General features: G+C 42.6%; 1 non-coding gene across 1 annotated transcript; it reads right to left on the bottom strand.

Annotated features, from left to right (window-relative positions):
* Positions 1-1,629: 1,629 nt before the first annotated feature.
* Positions 1,630-1,735, bottom strand: LOC115029947. The gene has a single exon (XR_003835503.1). It is a non-coding gene; the product is annotated as a U6 spliceosomal RNA (small nuclear RNA).
* Between the last annotated feature and the right edge of the window lie 4,308 nt (positions 1,736-6,043).

Here is a 6,043-nt window from a genome sequence, read left to right as displayed (position 1 = left end):
CTCTCTTCTCGGTGTGGTCCATTACCCTGTCAAGTCCAACTGGTCATGAGAGACCACAAGCTCTCTTTTTGTAAACTTCTAAGCAAGTAAAAGAAGTCAGGGTGAAGATGCCTGCTGAACTCTAAGTAATAATGGGAACCTGAAGAAGCCTTTGCATTTTAAAATAAATGTAAGCTGGAAAAAAAAAACCACAAAAAAAAAAAAAACAAACCAAGCCTTTGCCTCATATCTAAGTGTTCAGTGTAAATAAATAAATAAATAAATAAATAAATAAATAAATAAAGTTAATTCCAGCCTCCATTTCCTTCTCCCTATAACCTATAACATCAGAACATCACTATAATTTAAATTCCAGAATGCTATTCATATAACGGGAGCATGAATTATGTTCCACATTGTCGTGGTGCTTTTAGACAAGTTCTGGAGTCTTTAGAAAGTGGGCCTCATTGGACAAAATGGGTTGCTGGGCTGGATCTTATAGATCAAGTGTGGTTCAGGTTCTAGCCCAGACTCTGTGTTCTCACTTGCCACTGAAATGTGAACAAGCCTATCCCCAAGGCAGGTGCCGCCCTCCACATGAACAAGTTCTGTCCTCCCCATGAACAGGGGGTGTCCTCCCCAAGAACAGGAGCTGTCCTTTCCAGAGTGATCTTCTCTACCATGCCTTCTCTACCATGAACATGTGAGCTGAAAGAATCCTTTGCCCTAAGTCTTCCATCACGTATTTTGTCCCAGTGACGAGAAAACTCAGTCTCCAGTGGTGCTCACTCTTGTCTTAGCCTGTATTGACTACAAGATACTGAGTCGTGTTCTCTGATGAGACATTTACACACCTTTTAATTGTATAATTTATTTTTCTATCTTTTGTAAAAGTAGTATTTTAAATTTATTTCTTTGAGAATTTTATGCATGTGTAGAAAGCATTTTGATTGTGTCCATTGCTTATCTCTGCAGTCCAATTCTCCCTCAATCTCCCAACATGCACTTTCCTAACTTTGTCTTCTTTAAAAAAAAAATCCTGCTGAGTCTAATTAGGGATGCACACATACACATGGATATGAAGCCATCCGTAGGAGCATGGGTAAAGTATCAGTAGCTGCAACCCCCACAGAACTGTCTCCCTTCCAACAGCCATCATGCCAGTAACACCCCAGTATGGGGTCATGGTCTCATGGCCCTCTCCTCATCCACACTGGTATTTTCAATAGCTTCACCTTGTTGATAACCACAGCTACTGAGTTATGAGTGGGCTGCCCCTGCCATTTCCAACAGGCAGCAGTTCATTCCACTTCCCTTCATCCTTCAGCTCTTAGATTCTTTCCACCCTTCTTCCATGGCACACCTGGAACCTTGCAGGGAGGGGTTGACATAGATACCCCCATTCAGGGATGAGGAATACTCATGGCCATGTATGCTCAGTGCCAATCATGAGTCTCTGCATTGACCGGTTGCAAATAGAGGCTACTCTGAGCAAGAGTAATACAGATCTATGTGCATAAAGCATAAATATTTAGCAAGCAATTTGACAACATGTCCATCTAGCAAACACCAGTAGGCTTTCATCTCAGTCCTAGAGTTTCTCCAGTCATGGGATTTTGGAAACTGTGGAATGCTCCAGGAATTTAATTTAATTAATTAATTTATTTATTTTTGTTGTTGTTGTTCTTACACCGAGACCATGTTAATCTCCTCTGTATCCTTCCAACTTTAGGATACGTGCTGTGGAAGCAAGCACACCTTATTTTTCTCACTATCACCCTTTAAGAACCCTGATTTGGGGGTGAGGGGATGGCTCAGTGTGTGAAACTCTTGTTATGCAAGCCTGAAGACCAGACCAGCATGTGGATTCACAGAACTTGGGTAAATGTTCCTTGGGAATGACAGCCTGCCTATAACCCCAGAGTGTGGGAACAGAAACAGCTTGATGAAATAAGAAAGACCAGGAGAGGACTGAACACTGAGCTGCAGACAAGGTGGAGGGACTAGGACAATAAACACGACAAAGAAAACATAAGAAGGAACCAGTGGGGATTCCCAGGTATATCAAGAGCTCTGAGGAGACCAGTTCTATGGATAGGAGCAGGAGAAGAATCTAGTTCTAGAGGCATCAAAAACATGTCCAGGATGCTCTTTCTGATGTATTTTCAGAATTACGTGATAAAAGCCAATTAGGATATCATTGTATTAATCTCTTCTCCCCATGAGTTATTTACTTAAAAGTTACTTAAAATGCCATCTCTGCTTAGTGCTTGCACAAAGGATGTGCTCTCACCATCTTGCTCCAGCTCCAGGACTGTTGCTTGCCCTAATGCCTCCCTGCCATGACAGACTCTTGTTCCTCCAGAACCATAAACTCAAATAAATTCTTCTTTAGAAAGGAAGGAAGGAAGGAAGGAAGGAAGAAAGGAAGAAAGGAAGAAAGGAGGAAAGAAAGAAAGGAAGGAAGGAAGGAAGGAAGGAAGGAAGGAAGGAAGAAAGGAAGAAAGGAAGAAAGGAAGAAAGGAAGGAAGAAAGAAAGAAAGAAGGAAAGAAAGAAAGGAAGGTGTTAGTAGCCATTTAGAGGATTCCCAGGTCGTGTGAAGGACATAAGGACAGTGGGTTGTCACTTAATGGCACATGGTAATAAAACCAAGTATTCACGGGTAGAAGCATTCTTTGTGGCTTTCTTCATTTGATACCTGTAACAGGATAGGAGAGATGACCTCAGCTCATTGCTGTACTCTTAGTCTGGGTATAAGCTGCCTCAAAACACAAAGGTCCAAAGGTTTTTCAGTACACAGCGAACTGAAAACCAACTCAATATACAAGTGGAGTGAAACCAAGCAGCTGAAAGTCAGCCAATGACAAGGGGCAACTTTTCAAGCCATGTTTGAATAAAACAGATCTGCACAGACTATAACAAATCAGGCTGTCTCTATCCTCAATTTCCTGCTGGCCTCTTCCTTTTCTCTGGTTGTAAATATAATCTGTTTTTGTGGTTGAGTAGAAAGCTCTGAAAGGCTTCCCGGGTCCAAGCAGCTGCCCAACTAAATAGAATCACAAATAGTATCACTTATGACAAGGGTTCTCAACTTCTTTTTAGGAGTCACCTCTTCCACAGGGGTCACCTAAGACCATCAGAAAACCCAGATATTTACATTACAATTCATAACAGCAGCAAAATTACAGTTATGAATAGCAATGTAATGATTTAATGGTTAGGGGGGTGTCTTAGTCAGGGTTTCTATTCCTGCACAAACATCATGACCAAGAAACAAGTTGGGGAGGAAAGGGTTTATTTTGCTTACACTTCCATGCTGCTGTTCATCACCAAGGAAGTCAGGACTGGAACTAAAGCAGGTCCGGAATCAGGAGCCATGGAGGGATGTTCTTTATTGACTTGCTTCCCCTGGCTTGTTCAGCCTGCTCTTATAGAACCAAGACTACCAGCCCAGAGATGGTCCCACCCACAAGGGACTTTTCCCTCTTGATCACTAATTGAGGAAATGCCTTACAGCTGGATCTCATGGAGGCATTTCCTCAACTGAAGCTCCTTTCTCTCTGATAACTCCAGCTATGTCAAGTTGACACACAAAACCAGCCAGTACAGGGGGTCACCAGAATAGGAGGAACTGTATTAAAGGTTTGCAGCAGTAGGAAGGCTGAGAGCTACTGACTTAAGAGCAAGTAGTAAGATTAGAATAGTTGCTACCTTTTCTTGTGATGGCACCTAAAATCTAGCACATGCCTAGCACCTCCAGTTTAGACAACAAATATTTGTTAACAGAACTCTGGAAGGGGCTAGAGAGGCAGCTCAGAAGTTAAGAGCTCTGGCTGCTCCACAAAAGACTCAGATTTGGTTCTCAGTACTCACATGGTAGTTTACTACCACCAGTAAGTCCAGTTTTGGGGGTGTAGGGTACCCTTTTTCTAGTCTCTATAGGCACTAGAAATACACAAAGTGTACTTAGATATATTCAGGCAAAGCACTAATACAAATGAAAATAAAAATAAATAAATCTAAAAGAAAAAATTAAAAAAAAATAAGGAAAGCAATTAAAATACATACGTTAAGAAGTGTGCTCAACCCAGGGAATCTTAACATTATGATTGTCTAAACAAGACCTGCGCAGTGACAACAACAGTTGCCATTCCCTCAAGACGATGAGGAAAAGTCTCATAAGACTCCCACCCGTAGATTGGTTCCAGTTTGTGTATATCTGTTTTATTCAAACATGGCTTTAACAGTTGGCCCTTATGCTTGGCCCTCTGACAGGTTATTCAATCCTAAGTGATCACCCCTAGTCATATATACCATATGAGCCACACTGAATGCATTTGGAAGGTTGTATTCACACACACACACACACACAAACACACACACACACAGAGAGAGAGAGAGAGAGAGAGAGAGAGAGAGAGAGAGAGAGAGAGAGAGAGAAATAATTTTAAAAAGAAGAGGTCATAAATTGGAGAAGCTAAGATGAATGCCAACAAAAATGTGCTTAAACAAAAACTGATTTTTACCTATCAATAGAATCCTCATTAAGGTATTACTACTGTGTGTGTCTGTTGAACAAATAATGCCCTTGAGCCCAGACATTTGCAATATAACAGAGGCAGTTCTGCTGAAAACATAGGCATAGAGAATATATTTTCTTTCAGAATTTCAAACTATCATAGTCCTTGACATGAAATGTTTCCTCAGAAATCCCAAGCCTGGATGGAAACTCTTACCCCCTTAGCTGAGCTGAATATGGTCTCACTGTGACTGCGATGCCACTGGAGAGCTGTGGTGACTACAGACACGGGTATTTGAAGGGTAGCTGGAGCCATGTCTGCTGACGGCATTTGTCATGGACTGCCTATGGAAGGAGAGTAGACTGTGCTGAGTCTGTCCAGAGCTGATTGACATTAGCCGGGAATTTTTCTCTTTAAATCTCTAGACGGTCATCAGAAAGCCATTATGGGCTTCAGAGATATTAATTTATTTTAGAGATACTTTGAGTGATGTTCCCAGTTTGGTTGGCCTAAGCTTTTTGGGTACTTTCTCTGAAATTGTTTCAGTCTACTTAGGATGACTGCAAGTATCCTGGCAGAGTTCTTGTGGTTTTATTTCTCTCCTGTTCTTGGGAGATCAGAGCTTGCTTCTCTGGTGGCTCCCAGGGACAGGGAATGGCTCCTGGTTTTGATTCTAGGAATGCATCGTGTATTCTTATGTGGAGACTGAGCTCTGTGTGTGTGTTGTGTGTGTGTGTGTGTGTGTGTGTGGGGTGATAGATGAGTCTCACAACAAAGTCAGCAGAGCCCATGGTGGTTTTGAAGATGGCTTGTCTACTGACTCTCAGACCTGGGGCACTGATTTGAAAGTGCCTGCCTGGACCATTCAGGAGAGGTGTGTGCTATTGTTCTTATGAGGCTCACCTTGCTCTTGCCATATTAAAACCCAGGCCTAACAACATCTGTTTTCATCTCTTTGCTGACCCATGGAGTCAAATGGCAAAGGCTCCGCTTGCCACGGACTGAAAGAATGTGGCTTTTGGTCACTGGGTGAGAGTTGGTGTATAGGCACTTTAGGTGTTTTCATGCTGAGCAACTGACTTTCCGTCCATCATCACCCGCTCCCACAAATTCCCCAGGACCCTGGCTGACAACTGAATGGACAATGAGCATGTACCTGCTACCTTGATTGGCACATCCAGCACGTCTATTCTAGCAGTGATTTCTTTGTGTCCCCAGTAAGTGATGTGTGGACCAATCCTGGTCCAAAGGCCATGCCCACAGGTAAACAAAGGGAGTCTGTGCAGTTCAAATAACTTTGAGGAGGTACCCAGCCTGGAGTTTTGCACTGACAAAATGAATTCTGGGGAAGTTTCCTATCTGCCACAGATGTGTGCTTGATGTTGGTGGTCCAGCCTGCTGTGCTCACAGAGTGACAGGTGGAAAATGGAACAACCTTCCTTAGTTCAGTTCCACCACTCATCTGTGCTCGATCACCCCAAATGCTCTTTTTGCAAGAGTTTCATAGAGATTAGTTAGGGAAGCAGAAACCGGCCTGAGTAGG

The sequence above is a fragment of the Mus caroli genome, chromosome 18 (genome assembly GCF_900094665.2).
Source record: "Mus caroli chromosome 18, CAROLI_EIJ_v1.1, whole genome shotgun sequence".
Taxonomy (NCBI): domain Eukaryota; kingdom Metazoa; phylum Chordata; class Mammalia; order Rodentia; family Muridae; genus Mus; species Mus caroli.
The sequence above is the reverse complement of the archived record's forward strand: the minus strand, read 5'-3'. Positions and strand labels throughout refer to the sequence as shown.